Source organism: Alligator sinensis, unplaced genomic scaffold (genome assembly GCF_000455745.1).
Source record: "Alligator sinensis unplaced genomic scaffold, ASM45574v1 scaffold19_1, whole genome shotgun sequence".
Classification (NCBI taxonomy): domain Eukaryota; kingdom Metazoa; phylum Chordata; order Crocodylia; family Alligatoridae; genus Alligator; species Alligator sinensis.
The window spans coordinates 470,936-490,594 of NW_005841916.1; positions in this window are offsets into that span (position 1 = coordinate 470,936).

Genomic DNA, 19,659 nt, shown 5'->3' on the forward strand with positions numbered 1-19,659 from the left:
CATGGGGGGGCGGGGGGAGCAGGCAGGGGATGGGGACTGGCAGGGGTCCCCCCAGAGTCCTCTCCCACCTCCTCCAGCCCCCCACCCCAACTCCCTACTTACCAGCTCCGAGTCTGGCTCCAGCTCCCTGCTGCAGCCACTGGGGACTGCCCAAATCATCGAAGCTCTCCAAATCGATTCAGAGGTCTTTGAATCAATTCAGACCTTTTTATCAGTCCCCTGATTCAATTTGGATTTGGAGATTCGGCCACCGAATTGGGCCGAATCTCCTCCGAATTGAATCAGCACCCAAAGCTTCGCACAGCTCTACTGTTCACTATTTTTCTGATGGAACATATGAAAATATAAAAAGTGTGACATCTCTAAACAAATGTGTATTTGAGAGAGCTCTGAAATGAATTTCTGTTTCCCCTCATTCACTGTGGGGAAGCCCCTAAACCTTTACAGCAACTGACACATGCCATACTAGCATCATTATGATTAGACCACAAGTCACAAGACATAGAAAATCATGAAACAAATATGTTGAAAAGAAAGAGACCTAGCTGCCTTAGCAGTATGATGTCTGCAACACAGCCAAGCAAGCTGTAGGTCTGCATTGATCTTAATGACTTCAGTAAAGCACTACAATGCTCATATTATCTGCTACTAGGCACAATTCAATAACAGCCTGGATACAGGAGATGAAAGGAGAAAGCAGAGAGAAAAATGACAGCAACATAAATAGTCCTATAGATATATGCTATCTATATCTATAGTATATAGATATAGAGATATATCTATAGAGAGATGTATATCTATAGAGATAGATATAGTATATCTCTATACAGATATACACACACACACACACACACACACACACACACACACACGAGAGCTAGCAGAAAGCATTATCCAACCAAGCTAGGAACATGGACAAAAACAGAAGTCAGGAGCTTCTGAGTGTCACAACCCAAGGGTGTGATTTTTGTTTTGTGTGCGCTTTGGCACCACTGAATTATCTTCCCGCCAATTTGTAGCTTTCTTTGCAGGGTGCATTTCTTAGCTGCAGAAACGAGATGCACGTTGCAAAGAGTTCCCTCCATTTGTATTATAATTTGAGCCCCATTATTGGCTTGTGTTAAATTATTCCTACGTGGCAGCTAGCGATTGGCTTGCTAGCCATATAAGAGGCTTGAGTGGTTTCCGCCTAAGCTGGAGGACTCCACGAACACCAGGAGGAGGAGACTTTACCACGCGTGAAGATCTCTAAGCGCTGCGGATCCCTACAGACCCAACGCATTCTACTCAGCCTCTAACCCCTCCCCATCGCCGAACGCAATCCTCGACGTATCCCTCTTCCCTGCGTGCAAAAAAAAATCCACGGAGCCTAGCAAACTTCGTGTGAGTCTATTCAGAGCTCTTCACTTCGAATACTTTCTTCGGTTGACGCGACGGGCTCGTGGTTTAGAGCCTCCAACCGGATGGGCTAGAAGAATGTTCACGGGAAGGAAGCCTCTCTTCTTTTCTATCTGTAACTGCAACTCAAGCAAGTTTTCCTGCCTGCACCGCGACCATCTTCGGTGTAAGTAAACAATCTTAAACAACCATTAAGCGTCCATGTCTAATTCTAGCGTGTCGCCTGTTTTCTCCGACCCAGCGTGCCCGGGCTGCTGGCCACAGCCCGCGCGGCGCGAAAAAGGGCCCGGATTGCTCCCGGCCCACACACTGAGTTCCAGTTTAGCTTTCTAGATCACGTTGCTTCTAGTGGATAAACACCCAAGCAGACTACTCAGAAACATGCACTTATGAATTATCAGTGAGTAACAACTGGGTGTCCCAAATCAGGAAGTCTGGTTTCTTAAGGTCACATTTTTCACATTACTTTTTAATGTGTTTGTTTATTTTTACTATTAGTTGTTGTTATTATTACTTTTAGTAGTCAGTTTGAGAAATGTAGTCACTACCTCAGCACAGCTCTTGCTAAAGTACCAGTTGAATATCCTTCTTCCAGTGGGCAGAGAGGAGCAGGATGACACAGAACTAAAATAACGAGACAGCAGTTTCATTTCCTCTGACTTAACAGAAGTCCCTCTTCTTGAGCTCAACAGGGATAAAGATTCAGACTGCGGTGATGGGGAGGGAGCAACAGCTCTACAAGAAATCCAACGTATAGAATTAGCTCACACTTTCACTTCAGTATTAACTGATCAGCTGACAGCTAAGCACAGCTTTGGGAGTCACAGAGAACAGCAGATTCCATTTACAGACAGCGCACAGAGTTTTGCAGCTTATGCTGTGAAGGGGAAAGGCTTTTTTCTAGTACAAAAGGACAAATTTCCCCATTTACCTCTTTAGATACCAAAAACTATGACTATATAAGAAACAGAATTTTTCTTAATTTAAACCTCTCAAGATTTTTTAATGTGTGAAGTTGAAAACTAATCACAAGAGACAGAAGTCAAAGGTTCAGTAGGATTGATATTGCCATGAGAGTCTAATGATATGAATATCTCTGGGCTCTTGGGGTGTTAATGGGAAATCTTAGTGTGGTGGATCAGACTTTTAAGGGATGGGGGGATAGAGATGATCACTTGGTTAAGCAACGTAAAAATATATTCACTCACTTAAGATATTACAGCAAGCAAAAAGCTGCTGCTCCAAAAAAAAAATAATAATAATAATTATATTTTCTTTTGAAGTAACCATAGTTGAAAAAATAGATGGCATTGAAAGGCATTGGCTAGAACTTCCTTTGTTGTGTAAAAAGGTGATGTAGGCCATCAGAAGGAAATAGACTGGTCAGCATAGATAAAGGAGTGATAGTTTTCAGGAAATGATTAAATTAAAAACACCAATGACTTGATTATGCTCCTATACAACTCATGATCAAACCCATTCATACTTTGGTAATAGCAAAATGAAGTGCATACATACATTTGTAACGTTCAGAAAGGTTTCACTGTGAAAGAGAAGAGGCACTGGAAAAATTCTCTATAGCAGCAGTGCTCAACCTCTGACCCATGGCCAAAATAAGTTGTGCAGAGCCATGTCATCTGGCCCCTGGGGCTGCCTGCAGACCTGGAAATTCAGTGGTGTGGAAGCAGTTACGACATTAAGTCGGTAAAGAATCTGCTGTAAAGAATCTGTCCCAGTGCCCTCATAGTGGGAATATTCTGCCTAATATCTAAACCTGAGCCCAACCTGTCATAGTGTAGGTTTTCTGTTAGCTTGTAGCAACCAGCTGTATTTCAAAATTTGTTCATATATTCTTTGTGAAGGTGTTTAAAGTTCTGGATAAGGACTTTTAAGTGCTACAAATATAAATAATAATAGAAAAAAAATCACATTCTTTACAACCAATTTTCCATTTTCTTTTTTGTCAATACAAATTCTCTCTTTTTTTTCTTTTCACCATGATTTCTGTGCATTTGCCACCTCATTTCTCTAGCACAGTGGTTTTCAACCTTTTTGCCATTTGCAGACCTCTAAAAATTTTTAATGCAGACCCCTCTGAATTGTAAGTGTGGGTATTCACATACTTTTGATTGATCACACTCATCTTTCCCAGACTCCTTAGACATAGTCTGTGGACCTCCAGGCTGGGACAGACATTCAAAAAGCCTGAGTCTGAATTGATTCAGTCTTGGAAGGTTAGTCTAACCTAGCTAAGCTAAGCCAGTATGTAATTGGACAGACATCCCCGCTAGAATGAAAAAAAAAAAAAAAAAAAAAAAAAAAAAAAAAAAAAAAAAAAAAAAAAAAAAAAAAAAAAAAAAAAAAAAAAAAAAAAAAAAAAAAAAAAAAAAAAAAAAAAAAAAATCAGGCGCATGCCTGCAGTGGCTCAGGCTAGAAGTCAGGAGGTGGTAGAGCAGCTCTCCCTTCCCTTCCACAGGGCTGAGCTGAGGGAAGCTTGGCCAGGCTCTGGCAGGATGCCCTGATGCTCCCCCTTTCTTGAGCAGCACAGCAGAGAATGTTTACCACTAATTCAGTGTTTATCAACCGATTAAGAAAACAAAGCCTTTCTCCATTAGTTCAAGCTCTTCTTGAACAGATTTCCAAGGAAGAACATTACCAGCAACCTGTTGATTAGCTTCTAAAAGCCTGTCTGCCTTTGTCATCTCTCACAACATGGACTGCAGCCTTGATGTGGTCTGCTAGCTAATGCTGAGAGGTGTAAGGCAAATGGATGCAGGGAATAATCCCTGCTTAGCAGGGAGAAACCAGGCAGATGCCTGCAGTCTCTGCCTGAGCTCCAGCCAGGGAGAAGAGGGTAGGGGCCAGCCTTGCTGCAGAGCAGAGAGCCCTGTCCAGCCCAGAGAGCATGCAAGGATGCTGGGGGAGTCTGGTCTATCTTAAACCATCAAGGGGACTGGGACAGACATTGCATAAACTGGTTTGCCCTAAATCAGTTAAGCCTGATACCACATTCAACCAGGTTTATCTCAAACTGGTTTTAGCCATTTTCAAAACTGGTTTATGTGCACTGAACATCTGTTCTGTTACAGATTTAAACCAGTTTCTGATCACTTAAATCAGTTTGTGTGTAAAGTCTGTCCCTAGCCCCAGAGGTACGTGGACTACAGGTTAAAAAACACTGCTCTGATGCATTTTCATTCTTTTCCCTTCACCTTTTGAACCTTCCACTGCCAAACACAAACACATTCTCTTTCTTAAAATCAACTGCTATGACAAAGCATGACAATGTGCTTTGATAACTAATCTGTTACTAGCCTAGTCATCGGTATGTTATGGTTATGCTACTAGGAGAAACTCCAGATAAATCCCATTAAACCTTTGGCCTCTGGCCCTTACATCTCTTACTCTGGAATCTCATAGTTCTACCATTTAGGCCAGGACTCAGTATATTCTGTGTGTACAGAAATTACTTATCACCTTGAAGGCCCATCTCTGGGTCCCTGCTTGTTCTTCCCTTTGAGAGTCATGACCAATGAAGCAGAGACCAACCCTAATAAATGCTTTAACATACCAGTTTATATAAAGCAGTGGAGGAGAGAGAGATGTTTATACAAATGTTTATATGAACAGTGTAGTCTCATCTAATCTTCTGCTTCACTACAAGCAGAATGAGATGGGCTTTTCTCTTACAAGAATAGAGCAAATCAACTTATACTTGCTGCACTCACCAAGGTCCTGCACACAGTGAGAACGTGACCATCTCTCTTGACCTCTCATGCTATTCAAACTGCTTTGGGGACTCCCTAGAAAGCAGTCAGCAGCTATTAAGGCTCTTGGCTGTGACACTCTCTCCCAGTGTTTTTTAGACTGTTAGACAAATAGATACCCTTCTTTCTCGCAGCTCCATGCTGACCCTAATGAGCAAAACTGATCACTAGGTATAGCAGAAACACCATGAAAGAGACCAATCTAAACAGTATTTAAAATGCATCCCTACATTTCTCACAAATGCAAACTTTAGGTTCTGTTTGCAACTGAACTTTCAAATGCCACAAAATTTTCATATTGCACCAAGATTTTGATATCAAGCCGTTTTCAAAAGAAATGCAGATTCAGATGCAGAGTAACAAGAGATGATCACACATATCAGTTCCTTTATATTCATTTAATGGTATGACTCTGCAATTCCTAATCAGACAAAATTCCAGCTGAAAACATCATAGAACAGTTTTCCAGATTGACAACTACAGGAACAGTCTCTTATAGAAATTTCTGCCTGTTTCAGGCCACACAAAAGGGGATTTTCATTTAATCCAACAACCTTTGGAAACTACTAAATATTTCTAGTGCTAATTCACTAGAGAATATGGTCATTTTGGTTCAGCAAGTCAGTCTGAAGCACTACTTTGGCACAAACAGCTACCTGTCCTCAACTTTAATGTTATAAGAACAATGACATCAAATTTAACTGAGACAGAATTGAACGGAAGGGGATGTACTATTTTGTATGAATATACAAGTCCGTCTTGGCGCACACACTTGCAAAAATATATTTGATGCCCAATTACACAACAATGAAAAGGAACAGGGCAGCTAAGCATGACAGAACATCCTCATGTTGCTTACCTGCAAAATGCAAATCTTTCTCCTGATAAAATAAAGAGTGTGGAGCTAGCAATGATCTAAGAAGCATCATTTGGAAACTGTTAACATTAAACAACTGTAATCAGTCTTGGCTATGGTTTTGGTTTCTTCCTACCCCTCCCTGCCTCCCCTATATATCATATGTTTGAACCGGGGGTTTCAACCTTTTTTTTAGTAAGTGTACCCCCAGTGGCCAGATGTGGAACCAAATGCAGAGCGCAGCCAGCATGGGGCGGTAGGTGGCAGCAGCTGCCGCCACGTGCGAGTGTCTCCCCCCCCACCCACCACATCCAGCCAGCTGGCAGCACCTGTGTGGCCCCCAAAGGGGTGCTGCTGCCCTCTCCCCGCCTCTGCTCCTGGGAGGCAGCAGCTCAGGGTGGTGGGTGGTGATGCTCCGTCCCTGCCTGCCCATGTCTACCCCACCTAGGGCCTTCCAAAGTACCCCCAGGGGTACGCATACCCTCAGTTGACAACCCCTGCATTAGAAGATTTGGTTGTTGTGCTTTGTTAACATCAGAATGAGCCTGTCCCTTGCATGGGTTGTACTACTAAAACTTGAACTTCAACATAAATTATAAAACTTAGGATCAGAACTTCTATTTTCAAGAGGCAGGGGGACAGGCATCAGCTACCTCTACACAGCACAGCCTATGGATTCCATGATGGAATGCAAAGGAAATTTTAGTTTTCTGCCCCTTACTTATATATTAACATAGGAGAGGAAAGACCTACCTCCGAGTTGGTCTGGTTTCCCTATTGTCAGATTAAAAGACGCATCCACTATATTTCAAGCTTTAAAAATTCATCCCACTGCTTTGCAGGTGATCTGCTTGGAAAAAATAAAAAAGTATGAGGTAAACAACAAAGAACTCCAAGGTAAAATAGGCAGTGTTAAGGCAGCACAAACCATGCAGTTGCCCAAGCCCTGAGCTGGCTCACATGAAACTGAGTGGCAGAGAGCAATTTCATGGTTTTATTAATAAGGTTGTGTCATAAAGTGTAGGGGGACCCAGACTGAACCTTTGCAATTCTGGGGGGGGGGGGGGGGGGGGGAGGGAAAGGAGAGGGGGCGCGTGGGCGGGGGGGGAGGGAAAGGAACGTACACTCTAAACACTTTCTTTACACAGCAATAGGTTAATATTGCATTTAGAGACAGACTTTAATGAATGAGAAATGCAAAAAGTATTCTATAGGTGTAAGGGAGGCAAGTAGAAGGGAAGTTTTTAAGTTTATTTAATAGATTTCATAGACAAGTTTAATTTGAAACGTATGTCTTATTTCTTTGGTGAAAGACTTCCATAGCCTGGCTCATCATCTAGCATGAATGACTGGTGCCTCCTGAGACTGGGGAGGAGGGGACATCATAAAAATGAGCAGGGACCGCCAGCAGCTGCCAGCATTGGTGTTAGCTGTGATGAGAAGTGACTTTCCACAGCTGCCAGCAGCAGTGTTGGCGGTGGGGGGGAGAGGGAGAGAAGTGGGGACCACCCACAGATGCCGCTGGCCACCTCAGCATTGAGAGGGTGGTGGGTGGCAAGCTGCAACTGCCTGCAGAAGCCAGCAGTGGCAGCCAATCTCAGGGGGAGCACGTGCCTTGCCCCCATACCCCCCTACGCATCGCCCATGTCATCTAGCCTTTCAGCACAGCAAAGTATCCCTTTTCTTTTGCTTTTTAAAAAGTTCTTTGCAGTTTCTCTTTCTGGTTTTATCTGAGCTTAAGGGAATTTCAAATCAGAGGAAGATCATACTCTAATTTCAAAGAGTATCTTATAACAAAAGGTGAAGACAATTTGAAAACCTTCAAGATAGCAATGTAAAAGTAAATGAAAGGCAGAATATCCTAAGAGACCTCATGGTCAACCTACTCACATGGCCCAGAATTCCATCTTTGAACATTTCCACATCATTGGAAAAATTATCATTCTGAAATTCTTTCCCAAGCCATTCCTTTTCTTTGAATTACTTGGGGAATTTATTTCTTCAAAAACTTTTACCCAAAAATCAATTGTTTGAACAAACTCCATGGATTTTTCTTGAAGGAATCTTTCATACACAAGGGGTGCATCTACACACGCAACTAATGCAAAGAAATAAACTCTGGTACAGCTTGCACTAGAGTACACTGCTCTTGGGCGCAGTGTCTACATGTGCACCTAAGACAGAAGCATTTCGAACCAGGGTGGAGCCCTGGACTCACAAGGGACACAGGCATCAGCCCCAGGCTCTAGGTGGCAGCTTTGGGTGGCATCAGGTCTGGCTGGGTCAGAAGAGTGCTAAAATGTGGGGCTAAGCAGTAGGGGTGTGCGAAGTGGGCTGTATTTGATTTGGATTCAGCCCAAATTGGGGGCAGTGATTCAATTTGTTGATTCAGATCACTGTCCCTGATGCAATCTGGCCGCATCTGATTCTGAAGATTCAATGCTGATTCAGAGAATCAGTGATTCAGCCATAGACACAGCTTTAAATGTTTTTTCTATATACCTCAAGGTACCAGGCATGGCTTGTGAATGCTGCAATGGCAGGGTGAATGGAGCATCCCACCGGAGGGGGGGGGGGGGGGGGGGGAAGAGGAGGGGTGGGCATGCTTGACAGTGAACCCGGAAGTGGCCTAGAAGTACTTCTGGTCCACTTACGTGTCTGCTGCCAAGCTCACAGGAGAGCCCCCCCAGCTCAGCGATCAGCCATGGGGGGACCCCAGGTGCCCCCTCAGACCCAGGAGATACCAGTCGCCGAGCCAGAGGGTTGCAGGGGGCCCCCGCATGCTCCCCAGAAGTGCTTCTAGTCCACTTCCAAGTCTGCTGCTGAGCACACTGGGGACCCCCACAATGATCCTGTGGGACACTTCATCTGCCCCACTATCTCAGCATTTATGAGCCATCTGGTACCCTGAAGTATGTAGAAAAAACATTTAAACCCGTGTCTATGTCCAAATCATCAAATCTTTCTGAATCAATTCAGAGGGTTCCGATTCAATTTGGACACATTAAAGGGTTTCCTGATTTGATTTGGATTTGGTGATTCGGCCACCAAATCTCCACCAAATCAAAATCAGCAACTGAAGCTTTACACAGCCCTACTAAAGAGCAGGCAGCCCCTGTACTTTAACACCATCATGCCTCAGCCAGCCCGTCACTGTCTACATATTCATCTCAGCAGAGTAATTGCACTGTAAGTTAGTACTGTCCCCATCAGTACTATTTTACAGTGGAGTTAATTTACTGAGCGCTAATACCAGCACACATGTAGATGGTAACATTTTACTGAGGAGCTAATTAGTCTACTCCACATGTGTAGATGAACCCAGAAAGGAGGGTGTAAATTGGGATGTCTTAACCTTGGAACAATTATCCCAGCCCTGATATACAGAAGGGCAGTTTCAGGAGTGCTCTAATGCCATCCAGCTGGTTGTAACACAGTGAAAAAGCCAGTTGACAATAAGTAGAAAACACATTTTATTTACTGCTGCACACTCACTATGAGGGGAGGTGGACAGAAGAAGTGTCACAGCCAGTGGAATGCCCAAACAAGGATGTTTAAAGCACTTGCTTCCTGTGGACACATTCTAACCTATACTGTAGGGAATGGACTGATCTCTCTCATAAGAAAACCTTCCATGCCAGAGTGAAGACATGGTATTTGTTTCTCACAATACAAGAAGGAGTCACTTTTCCATGCTAAAGTATTTTTCTAAGATACTGGGGAAATCTTATTACTGCTGATGTTGAATGGAACAACTGAACTCCCTGGGTATGAGAGCAGACCCCACCTAAAAGCCAAGACATGCTAACAGAGGATGCTTCATCTCATGAATCAAAAAAACAAAAGGGTGGGGGGTTGTCTTCTAAAGCAGCAGCATTTCCTTTAGAAAATATCATTGTATCTCACCAAAATACCACACAACAGACCTAATTTCTGCTATTTCCATTTTCAATGAATCAAAGAGCACATTCCTGGCATTAAGAGTGTGAAATGGCATCTTAAGAAAAAAATAAGCATTTTAACAAATCAGTGACATTTCTTTTCTGCTCTACCCATTGTATCAATCTAAACTCAGTTGACATTTCCTTAAATATCAAATATATTTTTACATGAGCTAAATGTCTTAAGTTCTAGCTAGAGTTGGTCAGAAACCTCAAAGGAAGTTTTGGTTAAGTTAGGATGGGAAACCTGGTTTATGATACTTAAAGTGGCAGTTGATCATGCAAACGTGTAACCTAGCTGCAACACCAAGTATATTACAAGTCTCACCTTCTGACTGATACCCAGAAAATAGGGTGTTTCATGGTAAAAGGAATGCCTTGCAGAGAAAATCATGCTTATTCTATATATGCTAGCTCAGGAACAGCAGCCTTGCCATATTCACAGAGCACTGTGCCCAGGCTAATTAGCACTATTTCTCAGCAGGGCCAATTAGCCTGGGCACACTGCCATGAAAACAGATGCACAGATTTCAGTTCAAGACCTAATTTAAAAATCAGTGGCCAATACTGTGGATATACATCAAAACCCTTAGAGCCCCAGTAACAAGTCCTGGCTTTTTACTTCAGGTTATACCAGTGGTGGTGTTATTGCCAGCTGACTGTAACAGCTGGCAACTTTGGAGGTCCCTGGTATAATGGCTGAGATGGAGGTGTCATGTATACATCTCCTGTAGGACATATTGTTAACAGAATTTTTCTTCATATAACAGAGACCCTTAATCTATTTACTGCATCTAATTAATTTATATTTTATTAATATCACACCTGATGCAACTCTTACAATTTGTAAACACATGCTGTAAAACAAGGGAATGATAAAGAAATTATAAGAAAGAATGAAACAACCATCTGGAGCCAAGCAAAATGAAGGACTGGTCAAAAATCTGTGTCATACTAGGGCATGAGAAGTGTTCTAGTGGGAGTTTGGTAAAGAGAGTAGGAAAGATTAATATCCTAAACATTATTGCTCAGTAGTCTAAAAAAATGTATACATTGGCTTGGAAAACCTAGGCAACATATAGTCCCACTAATAAAAAAGAGAAAAAGAAAGCTAATTAAAGAAAGCTTTTTAAAGAAGGGAGAAAGAGAGAAGTAATGACCCTTAGAGATTTGCCTTTTAAATACTGCACACATAGCTGGTATTATTTAAATACTTGGTGCTCTTGCAATACATAAAGATTTGTAATGTGTATACCATGAGTCCGTGGCTGCAATCATTCATGGTCGAGGATGATCGCTCCCCCAGATCAAGTAAAGCATTGTAAATGAGTCTGCTGATGGCTAAGAAGGCTGATCCTATAGCCACAGACTCTCTGGTAAATGCCATAGGTGGTGGTTAAAGGAAGGATCAGACCACAGATTTCTCTCATTTCCTTCCCTTCCATTTCTGTCATTTTTCTGACTCTCGGGTGAGACAGATTTTCTCAAAGATGTGCCTTCTCTTGCTAGGCATCGTTATGTAGCCCTGCCCCAGGCTATTTTTTCCTCAATTTGTAGTGCCAATGTTACACTTCTTAATGTTCATCTTGAGGGTGTCCTTGAAGCATTTCCTCTGGCCCCCATGTGTCCTTTGTCCTTGGCTGAGTTGGGAGTATAGCAGTTGTTTTTGCATACACATCAGAAATGTGCACACAATGCCCTGTCCATAGCAACTGATGTTGTATAACCAGCTCTGCCATACAGGCGGTGTTAAAATCAGTGAGGACACTGGCATGTGTGAGACAATCCTCCCACTTTATGCCAAGGATCCGGAGGTAGCGCTGGTGATGGCATTCCAGGCAGTCACTCTAGGTCACCCAAGCTTCACAGCCATGGAGAAGAATTTGGAATACCACAGCCTTGTATAGCAGGAGCTCTGTTTGAGTTCTGATGTCATAATCATTGCCCAGATGATGATTCAGTCTTCTGAAGGCAGAGCTGGCACACCGGATCCTATACTGGCTCTCCTCATTGATGTTGGCCTTCTTCAAGAGATGGCTACTGAATTATGCAAAGTGTTCAACACTCTCCATCTCCTGTCCATCAGTGAGGATCTTTGCCAAGGGGTTGATTGGCCTGGAGCAGGCTGGTGAAGCACCTTTGTGTTTCCAATGTTTAGTGTCAGTCCCAGGCACAGGTATGCTTGAGAGAAGCAGTTAAGGGCCATTTGTAGGTTCTCCTCAGCATGTGCAACAACAGCACAATCACTGGCATACTGAAGTTCTACAATCAAGGCCAAAGTGACTTTGATTCACATCTATCCTGTACTTGATGCTGATGCCATGTTGCACATGGTCACGGATGAGCACCTGGATGACCACAAGAAAGGTAGAAAACAAAATTGGTGCAATCACACAGCCCTGCTGGATACCCATTTGAATGGCAAAGGGCTCCATAGCAGAGCCACTGCACAGGATGCAGTCAGTCATTTGTTCACGAAGGAGTCTTAGGATGGTGGTTAATTTCTCTGGGCAGCCAAACTTTGATAAGATCTTCCATAGAGCCTCACAGTTAACAGAGTTGAAGGCTTTGGTCAAATCAATAAAGGCCATATACAGCTCCTGGTATTGTTCTCAGCATTTTTCCTGGATCTTCTGGACCACAAAAATCATGTCCATGGTGCCTCTTGATGGTCTGAAGCTGCATTGAGACTCAGGAATGATTTCCTTGGCAAGACGAAGTAGTTGGTTCAACAGAATTGGAGCAAGGATCTTTCCAACGATGGAAAAGAGGGTGATATCTTGGTAGTTTCCACAATCAGACTTATCTCCCTTTTTAAAAATGATGATAATATTGGCATTTCTTAGTTCAGCAAGAATTTCCTCAGTGTTCCAGATTTTAAGGAACAGCGTGTGGAGTTGGTCATAGTTTCCTCACCAACTTTGAAGACTTCAGTTGGTATGCCATCAGGGCCAGAAGCTTTATTCTTCATCTGTCTTGTCACCTGCTGGACATCTTCAGAGGTTGGTAGACTGGCAAGTGCTTCCCTTACTGGTTGCTATGGGATGGATTCGATGGTTTCATCAGTCACCATGGATTCTTGGTTCAGGAGCTTTTAGTAGTGCTCCTTCCAGCATTTTTTGATGGACTCGTCATATTTGAGTCGTGCGTGTACTGCCGTCTTCAGATCTAAAGCGGGGTGAGTCCACAACAGCTTGGTCCATACACACCTTAATTGTGCTGAAAAAAGTCTGCATATCATGACTGTCAACAAATTGTTAGATTTCTTTCACCTTCTCTTCCCACCATTTGTTTTCAATTTCTCAAATCTTCCTCTGGGCTTTAAGCCCATCAAAAAGTTCCCTGCCTGTGACTGGACCTAGGGTGGTTTTGCAACATGCAGAAAGCTTTTTCTCTTCCAAAAAATCGAGAAGGGCTTTGATTTCAGCGTTGTTTTCATCAAACCAGCCCTGATGGCGTGTATAACAGCAGGAGGAACCAAGGGACAGTCTGCAGAGCTATTCTGACTGTAAATTTGGACTACAAATCCCACAAATCCCTCAGAGGCTGGAAGGCAAAGGAAAATGGATGAGGAAGCTTGAGGCTGCAGTAAGGTGGAGAAAGAGCAAATTCCCTTGTCACTTCAGCTGGATAAGATGCATTGGAAACAGTTGGAACTGTAAGGAGCAGCAATTCCTTACAGTATGGTGAGTACCATATTTGATGTCAAGGAGCATGCCCTATATCCCACATTATTGGACACATTTGTGCTCTGTGCATCAGATTCACAGAACCCCAAGGGCTGGAAGGGGCCTTGAGTCACCTACTCCAACTACTGGCACAAATGGAGGATGTACCATTTCTAACCACCTGGATAAATTCTTATCTGGCCCCTCCTTGAAATCTCCCAATTAAGAGTGTGCGGGCCGGGAGCGCCTCGAGCCCTTTTTCGCGCTGCACGCGGGCTGTGGCCAGCAGCCTGGGCACGCAGGGGCAGAGAGGGAAGGCCTTCGCTCTGGAATTAGGCACGGACGCGTATCGGTAGTTTAAAAGATTGTTTACTTACACCGAGATGGCAATGGTGTAGGCTGGAAAGCTTGATTAAGTTGCAGTTACAGACAGACACAACACAGACGGTCTCATGGAGGTTGCTAGGCTCCACGGTGCAGAGCTCCGGATGCTCTGGGTGAACAGGCCACCAATGTAGAAATCGTAAATACGTCTTATATTAGTCGCGCTCGAAGACGGGAAGAGGTGGGCGGTGGATCAAGCCGCCACGCTCCTCTGGATCTCACACAGGGTTTCTATTACCCTGCCATGTACCCAGAGTCCCCACGAGATGGATGTGGAGTCCTCTTCGGCTTGGGCGGAAACTGCTCAAGCCTCTTATACGGCTAACAGGCCAATCGCTAGCCGCCACGTGTGAATAATTTAGCACTAGCCAATCACGGGGAACAAATTTGCATACCGGTGGCAGGAACTCTTTTGCACCGTGCATTCCTCTTGCAACTCGAGCAATGCACTCTGCAAAAGAAGCTGCAGAAAAGGCGGGAAACTGGTCCCTGCACCAGAGTTTCCTCTTGCTACAGGAAACTCCCGTGCAATGCTCTGCAACTTAACGTGGATAATTCTGATGCCGAAGCGCGCACACATGCCTTTTGGGTCATGACAAAGAGGATTCTATTATTTCTCCGAGTAGCTTCTTCCACTGTCCTACTGTTTTTACAGTTAGGTTTTCTGAGATTTAATCTAAAACTGCTGCAGTTTAAACTCATCATCTCACATACTGCCCTCTGGGAAAGTAGGACAGTTGTTTTCCTCCTCCATGGCAGCCTTTGAAATATTTGAAAACTGCTGTCATGTCCCCCTTATTTTCATTTCCTCCAAAGTGAATGTACCTACGCTCCCTACCTTTCCTCTTACGGCTTGCATTCCAACTCCTTTATCATACTTGTCACTTGCCTCTGAATCTTATCTAGTTCTTCTATTTCCTTCTTAAAACAGAGCCCAGAATTCCATTCAATACTGCAGCTGAGGCTTAAATAGCACCCCTCTACTTGGTGCTACCATTTTCCATCTCCCACATGCAATATTTCTGTTAATGCATTCTTTGTTTGCTTTTTTGCATATGCAACACATTGCTGTGGTCCATCACCGGCGTGTCATTGCCCAGGTAATTATCTCCCATTCTGTTCTGGCACATTTGTTTGTTCCTCCTAAGATGTAGGCTCTACAGGCTTTAATCCTTGGTACAAACACTTTAAGCAAAGGCATAAATTACAATAGACACACACAGAGTGAAAGGGAAAAAGGGACTGCTGTGACCATCTAGTCTCACCTCCTGTATTACACAAGCCACACAACTTCCCTGAATTAATTCCTGTTTGAACTAAAGCATTTATTTTAGAAAATCATTCAATTTTCATTTAAATCATTTCCAACAATGGAGGAGCTATTACAACCCTGGGTGACTTGTTCCAGTGGTTAATTGTTCTCATTCTCAAAAATATACACTTTATTTCTCATCTCTGCTTGCCTATCCATAGAATTCTTAGCCGAGTTCCTATCAGTGGTCCACTCTAGGGGTAGGAGGGCAATGTTCTCATGGGGGCTTTATCCTCACATGCTTCTCCTGCATGCAGTGCAGATGCTCTCTCTCAACCTCATTGCAGGCCACTGTGTTGATTCCTCCTTCAGTAGTCCCTGTTGATCCTCTGCCAGGATTAGGCTGCTTTTCCCTGCCCAGCTCAAGTTGCCTGCTATCCAGCCTCCCTTTGCAAAAAGTCCACTTCCAGGAGGCTGTTTCTGGTCCCAGTCTCAGGCTATTTTCTCAGCCTAGTCCCTTCTGACACAAGGATTATTTCCACCCCAACTCCAAAAAAAATAAAAATAAAAAAAATTATGGAGCCCTCTACGAGGTGAGCAAGATAAAAGCATTTTCCACTGGGTAAGACTGATTCAGAGAGAGTAGAGAGAAGGTCATGGTTTAAATTACAGGCCCAGCTCCCTAGTATCATGGCCCAGTTATGGCAGGGACCACAATTTTCCTGCCCATATCATGGTACCCCCCCTTCCCCTTCCACTGGTGGAGGGGGCAGGTTTAAGGTCACCTGGCTAGCTGAGCCCAGCCCCCAGTGCCAGGCTGGGAGCAGGGATCAGTAGCGTTCAGTGGGGGAAAGTAAGTAAAATAAAGCCTCTGAGGCTGAAAATCTGCCCCCAGGGCATGGAGAACCCCCACATTGTATTAATGCTGCTGGGACAGCACCTAGCACTTTCCCCCCACTACCTGCCTGGCAGGAATCGGGACTGGGTGTTGCACAGTGGCACAGGTACCCCCATGGCTCTATCTTGTTGCAATAAAATGCTATATTATGGTCACTTGCTGAGGAACTACCCAGTAAGCAGGCATATTGTGGCATTTTGTTGCAAATCACATTTTTTGTGAAAATCACTTAATTTCCTGATTTTCATGAAAAATGCAAGAATGTGATTTAATCTAGGCTCTAGTCATGGGCAATGAACAATGTATGTATATCCTGTTCTAAACACAGAGAAAAGTTCATATACCAGCACCTGGATACAACCTGTAAAAAACACTCCCGAAAAGGGACCTACCTGGAGAAAAAGCTCTACAGTAATTTTAATAAATTACTTTTTGTTGATTGTCTATAGGTTGATCTCATGCTTTTTACAATTAGAAACCCTTGAGGCAAGACCGGTTCACTACTCCATACAGCAGCTACCACAAATTAGTTGCCACCTCTGACTGACATCTTGAATTACTACTGGCAAAATTACCTATCTTCATCCAGGAGCAATGTACATATCACTGTTTAAAAAGTCATTTTCCAACAATTTTAATACCAACCTTTGGTGTTTTTCTACATGTCTTAAAATCCTGGCAATACTGCTGTCAGCTCCTGTTGCAGAGATTGCTTGCATTTTCAGAGTCTGTGAAAACAGCCCTCTATATATGGCACAGTGCATGAAAAGTGTCATTATAGATTTTTCTTTCTATGCAAACGAATAATATTAAAATATGAATTTGCTGAACATTGAACATCTTAAAGGTACCAAATCTGTTTCTACTCATCTCGAGTGGGGTTTTAAGCTTCATTTAATGGATTTGGAAGGATTAAAAAAAAAAAAAAAAGAAAAAAACCCGAGTCTTCTAGAGACCAAGACTGAATATTTTGAAAGAGAAAAGGAAAGGTACAGTCTGAAATCCTGGACTTTTTCCTGCAAAAGAGGTGTAAGACATTTTTCTGCATATATATTTTTTTAAATGTAAACTTCCCTTGAAATATTTTTAAATAGCAATTGTCATTAGGTAGCTAGAAGTTGGGGGTTCATGTAAAAGAGAGAAAGAGGGATGCTCATCTAGTTGTTGTGAAGTTCAATAATATGAAAAAGTAAATTATGTAAGCTAAACTGTAACGTGGAAACTCAGCTCTCTGTAGCCCACTAGAGAAAGATTTAAGAAATGGAGAACAACTACCTGCATATAGTAGCAGTGTTTCACTGCAAAAAACTCAGGGCACTTTTAACTGCCCTTTAATAAGTACTAAAAAGTCACAAAGGTAAGTGCTGCTACCATTGGGGAATGCCACTGTATCACAAATGCAAGGCTTCCTATATTATCTCATAGATATATACTGTTGTATCACACAGTGGGTTTATGTTTTGGTTCTAAGGAGATCATAGACATCTTTGGTCCCTGAAGGAGTAGATTGACCTAAACAGAAAACTGTTTACAAGCGAACCCATGTACACTGTTATATACAAAGCATACTTGTGCCCCCAACCCTTTCCTTAGCCCGAAAACACCCTCAGCTGTAGCTTTCTAACCTAACTAAAAATGCATTTTTTCCAGCCAGAATGTTCAGGTTTGATTTTGATAAAAATATGGCCCTCGTATGTGGAAAAAATGCCATGGATTCAATCTTAGTGGCACTGAAACCCAGCAGCAGAGTACAGCCTTTACTGCCATATTGTGAGGGGAGGGGAAAGATTGCCAGGAACCATATCAATCAAATTTCTCTGAGACATTTTTGGTATTGTTCACAGGCATATGGTCCATCATTTGAAATGTAATGCAGCAACTCCATACAGTTCTTAATGTGTTATTGACACACTGTGCAGCAGTCTCACTCTTTAGACAGCTGTCCAAATAGCAAACTAGTTTTGCCTACAGTCATTTGGCTTTTGAGGCAGCTTCTTGTAACTTTAGGGAATGCTAAGAACAAAAAATAAGGAAATCCAAGCTTCCCTTAATTGGGTCCATAAACCTACAGCCCCCAAACATTTTTGGTACAGTGATTTGTAGAGCGCTTTTAATTTTTGTTAAAAGTAGAAATAATTTTGTTTCTGCTGGAAAGAGATTAACAACATCAGCTACAGCCAGACATGATGCAGACTATGCTGTGAATGTTCAGTCTTCCAAGGCACCTCGATTAGTTGGAAAAGCAGCAGAAGATGTTTATGAAGTTTGGATTCTGGATTCATACAGCCCAGCCCTTCAGTTACACCATAATTGATTTTTCTCATTATGCTGAGGTTGGAAAAAAATAAAACGCAACACACCTTGCTGAAGGTTAAGATTTCTAAAGTAATTATCAAATCCTCATTTCAACAGGTCACTATGATGTGCTAGGTAAATCTGGAATTAAAAGTATGCAACATTTAAAGCAGTTTTGTTATGGCAGAAGGTTGAAATACAAGTAGAAGTTACTATGCTACAGGTTTAATAAGTGATAATATAAGACACTAAGGATAACAAACGCTTGTAATTGAATTAATGCTGAATAACCAAAGTGCTTTAAGTGGTCTTTAACTTAACGTGTGATCATTCTCTCCCCATGGAGAGAGTTACTAAAGTTTACCTTGTACGGTTAATACCTGGAACGTATACAGTCAACTCAATTATTTAATTTTAGTTTATTAAAATGTTTCGCAATAGCCCCTGCTTCAGCTGCTCTAGGCCTTTGCATAATAATTCACCATACATAAAGGAAAGGGGAAAGCCTCAATACACATTAATTTTAAAATCTGTTTTGATCTGAACCCCTCAAAACTACCACTACTTCCCACCTTACTCTTAATCCACATCTCTCTCAAAAACTCAAGAAAAGAAAATAAGGAAACATAGCAAGTGGAATTCCATTGAAAATCTCATGAGATTTGACAATATATATGACAATACCAATTGTCACAAGATGGCTCCAGGTGGAACCTCTTACTAACTCTTTTCTTCTTTGCTAACATGTTAACACTTGATGAAATACTAATAGCTGGCGCAAGTATGGTATGATTTAGAAGCTGAGTATATTTACACTTGAAGGCTATTCTGAATCTCACCTTAATTCCAAATATCATTTTTTGTTGTAGCTGCTACCTACAGGGATTACTAATATAAGCCAACAAATGTATATTATGTATGACTGTAGTGTCGTGAAACCTAATATATTGCATAAGTTTGTTTGTAAAGTGCCTAATAGTACCCATATTAGATAAACTAGCAAAATACCCGTCGTGAATGATGAATGACAGGGGACAGGAACGCGGAGCGGGGACAGAGATTTGTGTCCGGCCCCGCGCCTGCCCCCCACCACTCCGGGTCCAGCCTCAGTTTCCCCCAACTCCCACCGCTGCTCTGGGTCCTGGCCCACTCCACCCCTGCTGCCATTCCACATGCAGCCCCACTCCCGCCCCCCCCCCC